The sequence below is a fragment of the Sus scrofa genome, chromosome 14 (assembly GCF_000003025.6).
Source record: "Sus scrofa isolate TJ Tabasco breed Duroc chromosome 14, Sscrofa11.1, whole genome shotgun sequence".
Classification (NCBI taxonomy): domain Eukaryota; kingdom Metazoa; phylum Chordata; class Mammalia; order Artiodactyla; family Suidae; genus Sus; species Sus scrofa.
The window spans coordinates 13228323-13245793 of NC_010456.5; the positions used below are offsets into that span (position 1 = coordinate 13228323).

The following is a 17471-nucleotide window of genomic DNA, read 5'->3' on the forward strand; positions in this document are numbered from 1 at the left end:
AAAACAAAAACAGATATTAGAGAACAAATTTAACCTCTTCTGCAAACTATCTTTCCACTCAGTTTCCTGTGGACTGAAACCCTAATGCTGGAGCCTCCTCCCCTCTGGAATAGGGTGTTGTCTGCTGGACCAAGTACAGTCTCTGGATGAATCACCAAGCTCTGGTAATGCTGGGCAAGGAGAGACCTGTGCACACGTGAGAAGGGATAAGAACATAGAAGGCAAAGCTGCAAGATTCACGGTGCATCATCTACCTTGGGTGTTTTGTGAAGAGCTGAGCCACCGGCCACCTCTCGACAAATCCCCATGAATCAAGAGAGACGTTGGAGGGACTCAGGAGCTCACCATGTACCTTTGGGCAGGTCACTCCATCTCCCTGGACCCCAAAGTCCAGTATCTGTACAAGGAGAGGATTCCATCCCCTCAACTTCTGGCTCACTGATTATGTGCTTGCATGGGACGATGCTGCCCAGGGTTCCCAGGAGACAGCAGCCAGCAGCTCAAAGGTGGGGCTTTCAGTTCCAGCCTCTCTGCTCCCTGAAGCCTGCTCAGAGGCAAAGGCAAAGCTCCTGGCTGAACTGAGGTTTTTCTCTTGCAAGCCCTACAGGAGCGAAAGGGCTGACTGGGGCGAGGAATTCTACAGGAAGTGGGTGTGGCACATTGAAGGAAACCCCTTGCCCTTTCCATTTAGTATTATTTTATTTTCTCAATAAATATTTATTGAGCATCTACAGTGAACTTGGTACTTGTTCACATCAGAATGCAAAACGCGCAAATCCATGTCTTTGTAAAGTATATGCTTTAGTGCAGGGATGCAGACAGTAAAAATAAAGGTAGACAATCATATTGTCAGTGACTTCTTGGTGATAAGGATTAGAGAGACCCAGAATCAGGGTTGTGACTGTGGGGTTTGAGGGGAGGTGGTTGTAATGAAAATAATTGACTTTTGAAGGAAGATTGGAAGACATTGGCTGGCCAAGGAGAGAACATTATTTAGGATATAACTACATATTAATATTCACAAAATGCCCTTTAATGATGCTATTCATTAGTGCTACTTGTTTGTTAATAATTAATAAATGAGCCATCATCTGTTCATTCTTTTTTTTCCCCTTTTATAAAGGCTTCTGCAGCTTTGTGTGTCCTCAGCTGTCCAACTGTTTTCTCTCTGTCTCCCTCTTCTTATGGACATTCCTGTTTGTTCCCTGGTCGCCTGGGATTTTTCCTTCCCGATCATCTTCCGGCCTCCCCCCACCCCCCACCCCGCTCAGCTCCAACTCCCTGGCCCCCCTGTCAGTTTCAGTCCGCTGCCGGCAAACAGACTGGAACAACTAGGCAGACCAGGGCCGAAGGGGAAGGGAAATCCTTGAGCAGTCAGATCGCATTGCAGGTGCACCCGCCCCGGGGGCTCGGCGGAAGTTCCGTTCAGCTTTCCTTCCCAACGTTTTTGGGGTGCTGGGGACAGCGCTGCACCAGGAGGCTCTCCTCCCCTTTCTGATCAAGCGATCAACTTGGAGGAAAGGCGCCCAACGGCCAGCCCAGCCGCAGCTTCTTCAAACTGCGAATAAGGGTAATGATACTGTTGCTCATCACAGTAGCTCAGGGTTCTTGGGAAAATTGAATAAAACAAGGATGTGACAGCGCCTCGGTAGGTGCCAAGCTAAAACTCAAGATATTACTCAGGATTCAGGGCAGGAAGCTCTGTGCTGGGTTCCTAAGGGGAAGCTGGGACCAGACTGCCCTGTGAGGTGCAGGAGTTTGTGTTTCCCCACTCACTGTAGCAGAATACTGGCTGCAAGAAAGCTGACTCAGAGCTCTGTCTAGGCCTGAGGACTAGTAGCTACTCCTTCTTGGTATTGCACTGGAGTAAATGCCACTGTGATCAGGATATGTTCACTTTCCATTAAAGTCTAGATTGAAAAGGTGCAATTTAAGGATGCGTATATGTGAGACAGGGCTTCAGTTTCACATAAGGAATTTGGTGACCTGGCATGCCAGGTGCCACTCAGGATGCCTGGTGGGATGAAGGTAAAAGGGATGAAAATGCAGTTAAAATGCTGTGGAGAAGTCCTCGCCCTGCTTCTCACTGATAAGCATTACAGAGCCTCTTAGCTGGTCCTTCAGACCCTTGGTGAATAGTATGTATTTTTACATTCTGTACAAACAGAATGCTTTTATATGCAAGCATGTTTGTCATTTGTATTTGTTTCTGAATTACCTAGTTGTGCTCTGTGCACATTTTCCATTGCTTTATTTGCAGTTTTTCTTTGTTGGGGCATATAATATATTATGACTAATACTCCTTTATTGGCTTTCTGCTAGTAGTTTTTCAAGTTTGTGTTTTGTGTTTGCCTGTCATTTTTTTTTCTTATATCTTTTTTGGGAGTATAGTTGTTGTCCAATAAACTGCACATATATAAAATGTTCAATTTTATGAGTTTTGACATATGTATAAATCAGTGAAACATCATCATCACAATCAGAATAACATGCATTTTGATCACCCTCCAAAGAGTTCTTGAGGCCCTTGGTAATTCTTCTTTCTCTGTCTTCATTTTCAGGCTACCACTTGATCGCCTTTCTGCCCCTATAAATTAGTTTACATTTTCTAGAATTTTATATAAATGGAATTATACAGTGTGTCCTCTTTTTCATCTGGCTTTTTTCACTTAGTGTAAGGTTTTTAAGGGTCATCCATGTTGTTGCATGTGTTAAGAGTGTGTTCTCCACTGTTGAGTAGAAGTCCACTGTATGGATATACCACAATTTGTGTATCCATTCAACAGATATTTGGGTTGTTTCCAGTTTGTGGCTATTCAAAGTTGAGCTGCCGTGAAGATTTGTGTACAAGGCTTTGCATGTTGAATAGGATTTTGACAGGTAGAGATGAAAACATATTTCAGACAGGAGTACATGGCCACAGAGAAGTAAGGACATGACACAGACAGAGAAGGGGGTCTGGGTTAACTGGAATATAGGATATTTACTCAGAGGGCAAGGGGAGAAGAGAGCTTCTCCAACAGAATACCATCGACTGGGGTGACTTATATAAAGCAGAGAACTTTATTTCTTACTGTTGTGGAGGCTGGGAAGTCCAAGATCAAGTTGCCAGCAGGCTCAGTGTCTGTTGAGAGCCTGGTTCCTGTTTCATACACAGCCATCTTCTCAGTGTGTCCTTGCACAGCACAAGGGGAAAGAGAGTTCTCTGGAGTCTCTTAGAAGGGCACTAATCCCATTCATGAGGGCTCCACCTTCATGACCTGATCACCTCTCAAAGATCCCACCCCCTGATTCTATTACACTGAGGGGTAGGTTTCAATGTACGAATTTTGGAGGGACACAAGCATTCAGTTCAGAACATAACTCGAGGGCAACTCTGTACTTTTCATGATGCCTAATGTAGGTGCTTGGTAATTATTAAAAAATGTAAAATAGTTGCTAATACTTACTAAATACATGCTACATGTTAGGCAGCATTGTCCTGACCCTTGACATGGGAAAAGCCCTGTGAAGTAGGAACTACTATTATTCCAGTGATAGTTGAGAGAACAAAGGTACAAAGGGTATTAAGTAATTGATTAAGATTTATAGAGATAGTAAGAAGCAGAGTCAGGATTTGAGCCAAGAACCTGGTTGTAAATCCCACATGCTAACTACTGCACTAAACTATTGCTCAGAGAGCTCTTCAACGGGTCCCATATTGTGGCAATCACAGTAGGGACATCGGTATGGATAAAAATGGCTACACAGACCTCACATTCTCCACACTGGGGAGAGGCCCAACTTCCTTGGGTCACTAAGGCATTTCATTCATTGGGTTTCAGGGTAGATTCAGTGGCTGACACTTGCATCTGAAGAAGTTGCTACTAATTCCTTAGAGTAGATTTGCTTGTTCTTTTTCTTCCATTCTGCAGGTATATACAGGTTCTCTTACTTAGTCTCCCTTATGCTCTTGCAAACATTCAGAGCTTGAACTATACTGTGAAACAGAGTGAATCAAACTAACCGAATATGTGCCCACGATCTAAGTTCTTGTCAGCTTCTGCTCCAATTACAGGAGGCTCGACAACTCAAGAGGCAGTGGTCTAAGACTATGAGCTGGAGTGCAGCTCCTAGCCTTTGTTGTGACTCTGCTTTTCACTAGCCAAGGGCTGTGCACGAGGAGTTCAGCCTCTTTGAGATTCATTATCTATTTATATGATGGAAAGATCTTCCCAGTTTGACACTTCTAATTTCCTGTGGTTTCTGTCCTATCTGCATGACTGTAGTCCCCAAACATTTATTTGGGGACTATGTCCTAAACACAGCTAAATATAAATGAAATAAGTTTTGTTTTTGTTTTTTTATTACCTTGAAGAACTCTTGGTCTGGTGAACCTAGAGAACTGATATGTTGGGAAGGGGATAATCAGGCATCAGAATAAGCTGAGGTGCCATAATGCATATTCCTGGGCCCCACCTCCAACATATTGAATTAAAATATCTGGTTCTTTTGCACAATCAGGTGGAGAACTCCTGCTGTGCTGTATTTGGATGATGGCGATGACAGACCACAGATGGAACACCCAGCGGGAGGTAACTGCCCCATGGAGGGTGGCATTCATCCATGTACCACCTTCATGGTCTTTGTCATAACTGTGTGAGCCTGCCCTTTCCTTTACTTAATCGTTTCCTTTGAATTTATTCATTTAAAGATCTGAAACATATTTATTTAACATGAAAACTTTATATCAGAAATGTAGATGGTAAGCAAATACTGCTTACCATAATAGAAGGCAACTGGAGAGATAACAATGGGGAAAAAAAAGTTATGCAATGCTAGCTGGAAACCACCAAGGACTGTACCCTGTACTTCCCCAGTTCAAGTGAGAAATTAGCAAGTGTCAGAGGGATGGGAGTTTGTGCTCAGAAAGAGGAAGCCTGCTTACCGAAACGGAGGTCGATTTGATGTTCAACTTAATGTCGTTGATGCTAAAGACTTCAGTGTTGGACAAGAGGAGAGATTTTCAAATCTATTTTCTTGATCTTTCTTCAGAAAACATATTACTTAGAGTTCCTGTTGTGGCTCAGCAGTAAGGAACCCAATTAATATCCAAGAGGATGTGGGTTCGATCCCTGGCCTCTCTCAGTGGGTTAAGGATCCGGTGTTGTTGTGAGCTGTGGTACAGGCTGGCAGCTGTGGCTCCGATTTGACCCCTAGTCTAGGGACTTCCATATGCTGTGAGTGCAACCCTAAAAAAAAAAAAAAAAAAGGAAAAAGAAGGAAAAGGAAACATCTTATATAAAGATCAGTGTGTAAAGCAGATTAAAAGCAACAACAACAACATCAAAACTAACCCCAAACAGCTGCTCTGAAAAAAGCCAGGGTAGGGGCCCATTTACTGTGTCAGACCCCAATGCATTTGGCCTGCACTTAGAGAGGCACTGGCATTGGGGAACTGGGTGATCCTGGAGACCCGGTGAGCAAGCCAGGTTTGAGGACTTGATCACGTGACAGGTCACTGCCACAGTTGTGGCAGCAGGAACTGTAGAGGAGCACAGTGGCAGGTAAGGGAGAACCCTCAGAAGAGGGTGGCCACAGCAAGTGTGGGGGAGGTTTATGAGGTTTCTGACCTAGGAGTGAGGCATTTTCATCTTATTTTCCAGTTTCTTTGAGTCCAGGAGGGCGACCGGACAGTGATCTGTTGGTCTAGAGTAAATAGCTGGGTTTACCCTTTGGGTCAGGAGGACAAAGAAATTGAGGCATGTCAGTTAAGAAAGCTGAATCTGGGAGTTCCCATTGTGGCTCAGCGGGCTAAGAATCCAACGTGTCCATGAGAATGTGGCTTCGCTCAGTGGGTTAAAGATCCAGCGTTGCCATGAGCTGTGGTGTAAGTCGCAGACATGGCTCAGATCTGGAGTTGCTGTGGCTGTGGTGTAGGCCAGTGGCTGCGGTGTAGGCCAGTGACTACAGCTCTGATTCGACCTCTAGCCGCAGGTGTGGCACTAAGAAAAAGAAAAAAGAAAAAAAAAAAAAAAAGAAGAAGAAAAGAAAAGTAAGCTGAATCTGTATATCAGAGTATTTATAAAGGAAAAAGTTCCTAGAATTTGGGGTTACCTGTGGCCTGGCTCCTGTCCCTATCACTCTGGTGAATCAGGAATTCTTCTGGGCCCAGAAAGAAACATCATGTGATCTAAACACTTCTAGGGGATCTTTTATGACAGCTAATGGGAAATCTTTATGACTCTGGGGGGAAAGTCTAGAGTGAATTGATGTGCTCAATTCTGAGGGGAGAACCTAGACTAAGTTGTAATTCTTAACATGAGACATTTAGTCAAGATAATAGCCAATGCGGTAGATATGGTGACATCCCACCTAGTCCCCTTTTAGGTGCCGACATTCCTGTCTTTGGCCACCGGCAACACTGGCTTCGAAGGGCTTGGAGCTATGTCTCTTGCTAAGATTTTCTCTGGCAGCAAAGACCTGCCACATCCAAGGTACCATTCTGCTCAGGGAGTGCCCTGCCCCATGATTAGGTAACATAGGGATAAAAAGGCCAGGTCACTTGCCTTCACTTTGGGACAACCCTGAAGGGCCACCTTAGCTCCAGAGCCCTCTGAAAGATTGATTCAGGTCTCAGTTGCAATCTCATCTTGGGTCAGCACCCATCCCATCGTCCTATATACTTGGTGACATCATGACATGAAACCAGATGGTAGAATTAAATAATATTAAATTTCCAGGAAAGTGGGATTCTCCTGAGGAAGAAGGATGTCTCCACAAAACAAATCTGCTCAAAGCTCCAGAACTCTTCTTCTAAACCTCCTGCGTAGGGTGGCTCTTCCTCGGGGACAAAGAATAAAATCCACATCAATACAGGTAATGCTTGAATGTGTATTCCATACGCACAAGTCAGATATATAAGTAGCATCCCCAGGAGTAGGGGTTCATCTGCGTGTACATCTGTTCCAGACCCGTTTTATGTCCCTCCCTGATTTACTCAGCCTCACCTGCCCTCTAGTCTTGGCTGCCTGATCAACGATGAACCCCAGCTGCTTCCTCTGTCACCTCATCTCCTAACACTGCCATCTGTCCCAGCCTCCCCTGAGTGAGGACCAGACTTTGGCAAGGCCTCCAGAGCGTCTGCTGTGGTGGTAGCCACAACAGCTCCAGTGCCCAGGGGTGACCTGACGCACCTACAGAGGCTTTGGTTTCAGGGGAAGCTCCAGGTCCCCGAACAGGACTTGGCTTCCGCAGAGGAGCTGGATGACGTGCAAGTGTAGGGGGCTTGTAATGCCCCATCAGATGAAGCATGACCAAGGAGAGACAGCAGACAGGAAGGAACAGACAGATAAATGACTCCCTTTTTCTCCCCCTCCTGGACTGGTCCAGGTGCCCTGACTCCATATGGTCTTTCTGGAGACCTCGGGTATGACGAGCAGCTGGCTGTGCGGTTTTGTGAAGCTGTAGCCAGCTTGGTAATTACCACCTTGCATTTGTCTCCATCCTTCCCCGCCTCTCTTCCCTATCCCTGCTCACCTTGGTGGCCCTGGGATTGCATCACTAGTAATGTCTTGGCACCTAAGATTTGCCTCAGACTGCTTTCTCGGGAACCCAAGGTAAGGCGGCATCTGAGAGCTTTCTTGTGCATTTAAGTGAATATTTTATATTTCAGCACTGCGTTTAGCATCCAGGATAAAATGAAATACCAACACTTGCATAACAACCGAACTGAATGTGTGTGTCACAATTGAATGTGTGCTAACAGCTGAACAATTACAGGAGACAGCTAACTAGGTATCCAGCACCATGGGGTCAATCCATATGAAAGCTAGTGTGTTAGCTACCTCTTGCTACATTACAAATCACCCCCAAATACAGCAGCTGAAAACAGCAAATATTTATCATCTGACAGTTCTAAGTGGGTCAGGAATCTGGGAGCAGTTTAGCCAGCAGTTCTGGCTCAAGGTCCCTCACAAGGCTGCAGTCAGTTGTCAGCTGGCGCTCAAGGTTCAACTTGGGGGAGACTCTGCTTTCACGCTCAGTCACGTGGCTGTTGGCAGAACTCAGGTCCTCACCCTGTGTGCCTCTCCGCAGGGCTGCCTTGAGCTCCTCTGCCCTTCTGGAGAGAGCAAGCAGGGAGAGCTCCCAAAGAGAGCCATAGTCTTTTTATAACTGAATTTTGGAAGTGGCATACCATCATTTCTGCCATATCCTATTCATTACGAGTGAGTCAATATCTACAGCCCACACTCAAGGGGAGGGGATTACACAGAAGTGTGAATACCAAGGGGGGGGCTGATTGGGGGTTATTTTAGAAGATACCTACCACGTGGGCACACTATTCCAGTGGTAACTTATACCAACTGTCTCTGCTAAGTCTTGGAGAAATCCTGTCCTGTCTTACCCCAGGAACCTCTTGGATTTATTCCAGAAATTATTCTGATGGAGCTGAATAATTTCTGTTGTTTTTGCTTCCCGTTGTGTGGGAGCTGAAAATATATGTTGGTGATGGTATTTCAGTCAAGGCTGGTAAAAGCGTGGTGTTCATGTAGGAGCAAAGATGGACAGGCTCTTGGAATGCCACGGGGACATGCCACCCTCCATCATCCTGGGTATGAAACCATGGGCCTGAACAATGAGTACTGGACTCACTGGGCTGTACCACCAATGTCACCTTTGTGTTTGGGAAGCAGAGGATTTAACGCAGCACCTCTCAGTAGGACCTGCTATCTCAGTATTGCCCCAGGTACCAGGAGGGATGCACAGATGAATTAAGGCAGTCTCTGTCCTCCCAGAATTTATGTATATGAGCTTAGAGCTCAGAGAGGGAGATAAAAGCTACACACATAAATTTGGGAAGCATCAAGCAATAGGGAGTGAGAATAGATAGAGCCCAAAGGGGCTGAAGACTCTGGACACTCTAAAATTTAGAGATTGGGAAGAGGTGGTAGAGCCAGCACAGAAGACAGGGAAGTCTCATCTTATTTGTTCCTAAGCAACATTTGACCCAGCTATATCAGTGGTTGGCTTAGTTAGTTCCTGGTGATGAGACTGCCTCTTGGTCCTCCTACAGCCTGCTCCAGGCTCCTAGATCCCCAATTCAGAATAAGCACAGAATAAGGGAGCTCTCAGCTGTTTTTTTAAAAAATAGACTTTATTTTTCAGAGCAGTTTTAGGTTTACAGAAAAATTGAGGAGAAAGTACAGAGACTTCCTATAGACTTCCTCCCCTCCCCTCCAATGTATGCCTCTCCTATCATCAACATCCCCCCCCCCGGAGTGGTACATCTGTTATAATCGATGAAAGTACATCGACACATCATTATCACTCAAAGTCCAGTGAGTTACAGTAGGGTTCATTAGAGTTCTCTCTGGGTATTGTACATTCTATGGGTTTGGAAAAATGTCTAATGACATGGATCCACCATTACAGTATCATACAGAGTATTTTCTTCTATTCAATAGTGGTTTAGAGCCTTGTTTTAAGAGCAGAGTGGAAGGGGTTGAGGAAGTAGAGGAGCACCACCCCGCTTGTGGCTTCTAGAGTAAGCCCAGATGTGGTCCTCAGTCTCACAAAGAACACTTGGAGTGACTACTGGAGTGGACCCCAGACACTACTGCTGCTCCCAGGCCCTGGGTCCAGCAGCTGTGGCTTCAAACTTGCTTACTCTAGCCCTTGTTTTTCTGTTTCATCTATAGCACATGGGAATGTTGATCTGGCATTGGAGTCAAGTTCTCCATGTTTAAATGTTTTCTTAAAAACACGTTATCTATTAATGCTATGTGTTAGAGTAGAGAGGTCCAGCAAAATTTGAACTTATTACATCATCTCGATGGCAAGTTTCTGGAGCCAGATTTGCTTTCTTTTGGGTGTGAATGACCCCCAAATCCCAGATCCCAAGCGTTGAGCCTAATAACAGGCACAAGAAAGCTGAATTTTATTTATATCACAGCAGAGGGAGGTGATCTTTATGGATGGAAGAATAATGATTCTGGATTGTTAAAAAAATATCTTTTTTGCATTGAGTTTCAGTGAAATGATAATGTGGAAGAACTTTACAAACTATAAAATGCCCTGTGAATTATAGTTGTTACTAAGGAAGGGTCAGCAGGAGGGAGGGGACTCTTTTCTTAGGTTTGGTTCATGGAAACCTAGTGTACTCACTCTAATTTATTCAAGTAAAGTGCACTAAGCAGAACCCTGGGTTTTAAAAAAAATGCACATTCGTTTCTCATTCATCCTTCCCCTCAGGCTCTAGGGCTGTATAATGAGATATGAACCCGAGGCCATGCCAAAACAATGGCGAAAACATCTGGCTAATTTAATCAATTCAATAAATGCATCCTTTCAAACTAGTTCAAAGATTTGGAGCCTAGACCTCTAGGTAAATGACTACATTTTCAGATTCAACTGAAGGTGATTTGGAGGTTGTGTAGACACTACTTAAGAGATCAAGGGCCAAGCAGCAAATGGAGAGTCTAATTGGGATTAAAACTTGGAGTCCTTGTGTTGAGCCAGGCTGAGCTCACCACTCGGTTCCTGGGCGGGGCCTCTGTAGGGTGGAAGCTGGGGAGAGAAAGACGAGTCCTTGAAGGAGCACATCTAGTTCATTCTTCTGGGCATTAGCCAGGGAACTCTTTTCTGTTGATCCCTGTCCTCTGACTCTTCCCAGCTCTATTTTGAATGTCATGAATGATGGATCACTTCCTAAGGGATACCCCTGCCTTAATGCACCATTCTCTGGAGAACTCTTCTTTCTGCTCTTCTCCCTGGAAGCCTCCCTTTGGGTCAAGGTTACCCTGGGGGATCTCAATATGGAGACCAAACCTCTTTGTTTTCCCAGAATCACTCTATGACTGAGACCAAAGGCAGCCTTAGAGGCCTCACATCGCAGGAAGGAAACGCAGGAAATAGAAGCGAGGGTGATTAGGAGCAAACTAAGAAAGGGAGGAGGGAAATTAAGAGACTTCTCCATAGCGCATTATCTCTACTGTGATTATCGTCATTATCATCTCAATCTCTCATGGCGGATTATTCCTTTTCACTTTGAAATAGTGATGTCTGAAATCTAATGAGAAAATAGATACAAACCTCCCAGCATTGGGCTTGACACAAGTTGGTGCTCAAGAAAAGTTTCCTTCTCTATATCTATCTCCTTCCAGGCATCTCTATATCCCTCCCTGTGCCTCCCAGGAAGATGATGCTGGATTCAATCTCTTGGCTGAATAAAGAAGCTTCATTGTATTTGACATACCAGCCACAAATTGTTCAGAAATGGTTCTCATCTTAGAGCATTCTTTGCCTAGGAGGGGGAACCATAGCCACTCATATCACTGCAGGGAAAGGTAGCAGGGGGCTGGGTGTTTGCAAAGACAAGGAAAGTCCTTTTCCCCTCACTTGGAAGTCCAGGTGGATGTAATCTTCCTGGATTTTTCAGGGGTGTTGACAGCAGCTCCTTGCATTACATCTCCACCCACCTGCCTCCACACCTTATTGGTTGTGCTAAAAGATTTCACTCAGATACCTCATAATACCCAGTGGCTGAGCAAGATCCTGATCTCTCTTTCAGAATCTACTCCCTGCCTCTCCAGGGCCCGTGATGTAAGAGACTCTGAAGCTCATGCAGGGGAAGAGATTTACCTAGTCAACCAACAATGGAGAAGCACAGCTGCAATCAGAACCCAGGACTCCAGACTCTCTTCCTGGTCCTCTTTCCATTTTACCTAATCTAGAGCCCCTCTCCTTTTCAAAATATGGAACACACGAGAGGTTCCATTTCCTTTTGTTCTTAGTTGGCTATCTATTAAAAAAGGAACAAGGAGTTCCCACTGTGGCTCAGCAGGTTAAAAACCTGACATAGTGTCTGTGAAGATGCAGGTTTGATCCCTGGCCTCACTCAGTAGGTTAAAGATTGGGTGTGGCTGCAAGCAGCAACATAGGTCGCAGATGCTGCTCAGATCAAGCATTGCTGTGGCTGTGGTGCAGGCCAGCAGTTGCAGCTCTGATCTGACCCCTGGCCAGGGAACTTCCATATGCCACAGGTGTGGCCATAAAAAGAAAAATAAATAAATGAATAAAAGAGAATGAATTAGATTAATTTCTAATGAACTTGTCATGAATTACATCTTGCAGAGATATGGCCACTTTTCAAGGCTGCCCCAATGTGGTGTCTCAGGTGCTACGTCATGTTGGATGGGGTGTGTCTTTTGAGGAGAAAGATTCTTCCTGAGGGGATAAGAAGAACCTGTAGGACACCTGGTAGTTGGCCAGAAATTGGTGGTGAGTGGGTGGGCTCCAGAACTGAGAGCCTAGCTCATTCTCCTGCAGGCTGCCAGGCAAATGTGTGTCAATGTTTTTGCCTCATCACAGTTTAGGCAGAATAGCCCTGTCCCCTGAGCTAAGCTGCTGCAGTTTGATCTGTTTATTGAAAGTGCAGCTCCCAGAACTGACCTGCTTGAAATTCTTTTTGATCATTCTTTGGGCCCCATCTCTGGAGGTAGAAGGGTCTCGTACATACCATATTAGGGTGGAACAGAAAGGGCTGAAAAGGGCAGCTGAGCATAAGAGAAAGTTTGCTTTCTTTGCCTTACTGAGAGTTTTGAAAGAATTTCTAGGACAAGTTCCACAGGGAGCCCTGCTATGAGCTGTCCGCCAGCGTGGTGCTGATATGCATGTTATGCAGCCTAGCTAGTTAGAAACTTGGGCGCTGTGCCTGCAACTGCCACAGCATGGCAGTAGCAAGAGGAGGACAAGGTATGTGGTGGTGGTGGTAGTGTGCGAGTGTGTGTTTCTTTCTACCATACCCGTGATTCATCCCTGACAACTGGGCCATGGTGTTTCCAAATATTCTTCACTAAGAAGAGAACAGGAATCTGGTGGGAACGGAGGGCTGATAGTTCACATGGGGTTACAGGTCAACCGTGAGAGAGCCTAACTTATTTTCCAGCCCCTTTGGTTCAGTATGGGACACAAGAGGGGGGGTTCTATGAAGATGAATCATGTGTTTTGGGTCTAATTTTCAAGTAGGTGAAGAAGAAAATTCTAAAGCATCTCAAGGAAATGTCCCACCAAGGGCCTTCTGGGACACATTCTCCTGAGAGGACATCTGGATGCCAAGGGTGGCCTTCAGGCTTTGATTTTTCCTTTGAGGACCCAAAGGACTGGACCTTTTGCTCATCTCTTTGCTGTCCTGCCTTGTCACAACCTTGCCAAACAGGACATCGCACATACTTTCTCCCTAACCTCTCATCCCTCAGTAAATGCACAATCCTAAGCCTTTTTTTTCCCCTCTAATAGTAACTACAGAGGAACTGACATGGATAAATCAAAACAAAAACAAACATAGGTCAGTTGCTAAGTTACATACAGTCTTAAAAGCTTTTGAGAAATTGCTGATACTGATCTTGGTTGAAATCTAAATGGAGCTTCTTTTGACTCTACTTAACCCCTTTCTGACCCTTTCACTGGCCCATCTCTTGGATTTCTTTTTCATCTATTGAATTCTTTTTTGATTCTCTTTTGGCCTAATGCTTCCTGACTGCCTTCTCATTCATCCTTGGGCTGTAGGAAGGGTCATTCTACTTTGTGGAAAGTGTAAGGTGCCAAGGAGGGTATGATGATGGCTATTGGGAAGAGGAACATACTTGGTCCTTATCTCCCCATCCTGGTCTCTTTCTTGGAGTCCCACACCATGGTTATAACTGGATAGATGTATCTTTTTTTTTTAATCTTTTTGCCATTTCTTGGGCCGCTCCTGCAGATATGGAGGTTCCCAGGCTAGGGGTCTAATCGGAGCTGTAGCTGCCAGCCTACACCAGAGCCAGAGCAATGCAGGATCTGAGCCACATCTGTGACCTACACCACAGCTCACGGCAATGCCGGATCCTTAACTCACTGAGCAAGGCCAGGGATCAAACCTGCAACCTCATGGTTCCTAGTCAGATTCGTTAACTACTGAGCCATGACGGGAACTCCTAGATATATCTTTTTGTTTGGGAGTCCATGACTTGTGCTTGGTAACTTAAAGAGAGAGTTTTTGTTGTTGTTGTTGTTGTTGTTGTTTTTTATTTTTTATTTTTTGCCACAACTCCAGCATGTGGAAGTTTCCAGGCCAGGGATCAAAGAGAGAGTCTTAAAAAGCTATAACTCTGGATTTAATTCTGTTTGACTTTTCCTGCCTCCCTTTCCAAGTTACCAACCTTGCCCCATCTTTCAATTTCCCATTCAAGCTCTATATTTTCTGTGAAGGCATGCCGAGTAGTCCAGCACAGGAGAATATATCTCCTTTTGGCACTTAGAATCCGGATATGCAAGATCACTCGATTAACACTAAATTGCTTGTATATTACATTGCTCCCTACCAGAATGTCTCTCTAGCTAGTTAAGAATTCACAGATGCCCCTCAGGTAATTGAATTAACAGTATTTTGAAACATTCTGGACAGTAGCACTAGAAATCTTGAGAAGAATAAAGAAGGATTTAATCATGATTTAGGTATAATTTTCTGTGGTCATTCACCCTTTCTTCTGTCTGCCTCCAATGTGTGATCCATCTGCTCTCTCCTTACCAGTCTTACACATGCTTCTCTTGACCCTTGGGTCTTAGATTATCTTCTAGTCACCAAGTTATGTGTTCTTCCATCTATCCACACCCACTTTCCTCAAAGACAGAATTCTATTTCCTTTTGAGCTTGGGTTCCCTAACCACTGGACTTTCTTTACAAAGCTCAGTTCTCTGGCACACAGATACATTGTACTCCTCCCAGATATCTGTGGGGTGATCTTCCAATCACAGTTTGTTTGGGAACTTCAGCGTTGCAGAACTCCAGATTTAACAAAAGCTTCATTAGTGGGTGATTATCCACTTTACAAAGGATTCCTTTAAATAGCAAATTCTCAGAATGGGTTCAAAATAGGTTTAATTTAACCCCAGTCCAATTGTACACCCTGTTCAATAACACACTGATTGTTAAAGATGAGGTGCACTTGTGTTTATTTATAGACTAATTGCTTGTTTGTCCTTTTAAACCCCCTATTTCTTACCTAGTAGATCACAGTTCTTCTTTCAAACTCCTCAGGATTCACTTCTGTGGGAAGGCTATTTTCTGATGAAAAGGAATGCCTTGGGGTTGTCCCATCTTAGTCCCACTATCACTATTGCCCATGAGCAAAGAGAGGAGATTATCTCCACCAAAGACCTCTCCAAGACACATAGCTTCTCCCATCTTTCTTTTTACATTCTCTATCTCTGCCTATCTCTGCCTTTCTTTATGTATCTCTCAGCATAGCCAATCAGCAGTTTTAAAATCCACAACTGATTTTTGTCTGGGTCTGCAATTTCCCACTACCAATATAGTGTTCACTCCACACATGGTGTTTGATATAAGCTAGAAAGACTATGGTCTCATTGCCTACCCACTATAAAGACTAAATAAAGGAAAATTTCCTCCTTCTGTTAAAACTTTACCTGAAATTCCGCAATAGATACTTTTACATCTCCTAGTACACATGACCTATAGTTCTCATGCTGTGGTTGTGTCTATGGGATTATGGCTAATCTGGTAGAAAATGAAGGTAATTTGAAGAAAAAACTCAGCTTGCCTATACAAGTGTTGCTTGAGTGTTTCACTTATCATTTGGATGTTTTTGAGGACAGTCTATACATGAGTCTATCCATAGGTGTTTGCTAAAGAGCTGTTTCAAAGGGTAGTATGACAAATCTTTGTCATGTCTCCTAACTGGTTTTCCTTTTCATGAAAATTCCTCCTTTTTAACTGTGCATCTCCAAGTTTCATGTGCATATGAATCATCTAGGGAGCTTTTTAAAATGCAGGTTCTGATTTAGTTACACTTGGGATGGAAACTGAGTTTTTAAAAAAATTTCTGAGTGTGATGATACTGGTCTGTGGCCTGTATTTTGAGTGGTAAGGCTTGATAAACTGCTGGAATGAACATTCTAAATGTGAACCTGATCATGTCACTTTCTTACTTGAAATCCATCAATAGCCACCACCACTTCCAAGGGGAAATCAAAATTCTTAGATGGCATTCAATGGTCTTTATGTTCAGCTCCTTGCCTACCTTACCAGCTATATCTGTCACTTGTATTGTTCCTAGAACTGGTCATGCTCTTCCTCACCTTGGCACAGGTTATAGACCCCACTGACCTATCAGACTTCTACCTACCCTTCCAGATTCATCTCATAGTTATCTTCTCCAGGAATCCTCACCTGTCATCTTGAGACCTCTATGCTGTCTCTGTGCTCTCCAAGTACCTGCTATGTGCTTCACTTACATGATGCATGACTGGCAAGTTTTGCCTACATGTCTTTCTCCCCATTGGACTGTCAGTTCCGGTGGGAGCATCAGTCATATTCTTTTAATTTCACACCCTCCAGACCTTAGCACAGTGCTTGGCACACTCAATAAATCCAAGTGAATGTAGAAATAAGCTCATGGTTTTGTCTTTTTGCACCCTATGTGGTACTTGCTCAGCCAGGGTCAACCTGTCTCTGATTCTTGTCTGCCAAATACTTGTTCTCGGAAACCCATGTTCAACCTTCTATCTGGGGAGATGAATCTGATGCCTAGAAGTCATGTCTAATTCCATGGTCTGAACATTACCAGCAGTTAATTCGATTGCTGTTTGGAAAATGTTAATCAACATGATTTGTCTGGTGCTCAAGGAAAAAAGTCAAACAGTTTTAAAAAGCAGCACTTTCCTCAGGTAACTGAATTCTGTTAACTAGGTCTCAACTTAAGATGCCCATTGGAACCACTTGGGAATCCTTAAAAAATTACTGATGGCTTGGCCCAGCCCCCAGGAATTCTGATTTAATTGGATGTCTGGATATTTTAAAGAACTACCACTGAAAATCACTGTACAAGTTAAGCATCATAACACTTTCCTTTTTTTTTTCTTTTTATAGCCACACCTGTGGCATATGGAAGTTCCTGGGTCAGGGGTGGAATCAGAGCTTCAGCTGCCGGCCTACACCACAGCCACGGCAACACCAGATCTGAACTACATCTGCAAACTACACCGCAGCTTGCAGCAATGCCAGGTCCTTAACCCACTGAACAAGGCCAGGGATCGAACCTACATCCTCACAGAGACAGTGTCAGGTTCTATGTGCTGAGCTCCAACAGGAACTCCTCATAAATCTTTCTTGATAAAGAGTTGCCACTTATCTGATGATGGGTTATCCAACCGTTGTTCCTCCTTGGAAACTCTTGATTTAAATTTCTCCTTGACATAATTAGCAAAGGTGATAAAGTTCTTATTTAGACATATTTGGTCCCTTTCCCTTACATTTATGGTCCTATGCAATCTATAATTTCATTAAGAGGTCTTTTGAATTAAAACCCTTGCTTATCAGCTACAACTGGATTTGAATCAGAGAGAGGGGGAATCAGCTTCAGGTTGTTTTTAATCAGCTCTGGGGTGCTTACTGCTTGTTTCTAGAATGGACACAGGAGGAGTTCAAATGA

General features: G+C 44.1%; 1 long non-coding RNA gene across 1 annotated transcript; it reads left to right on the plus strand.

Moving 5' to 3' along the window:
- Window positions 1319-12083, plus strand: LOC110256811. Its single transcript, XR_002338827.1, has 4 exons — window positions 1319-1570; window positions 4504-4574; window positions 6723-6858; window positions 11552-12083. It is a non-coding gene; the product is annotated as an uncharacterized LOC110256811 (long non-coding RNA).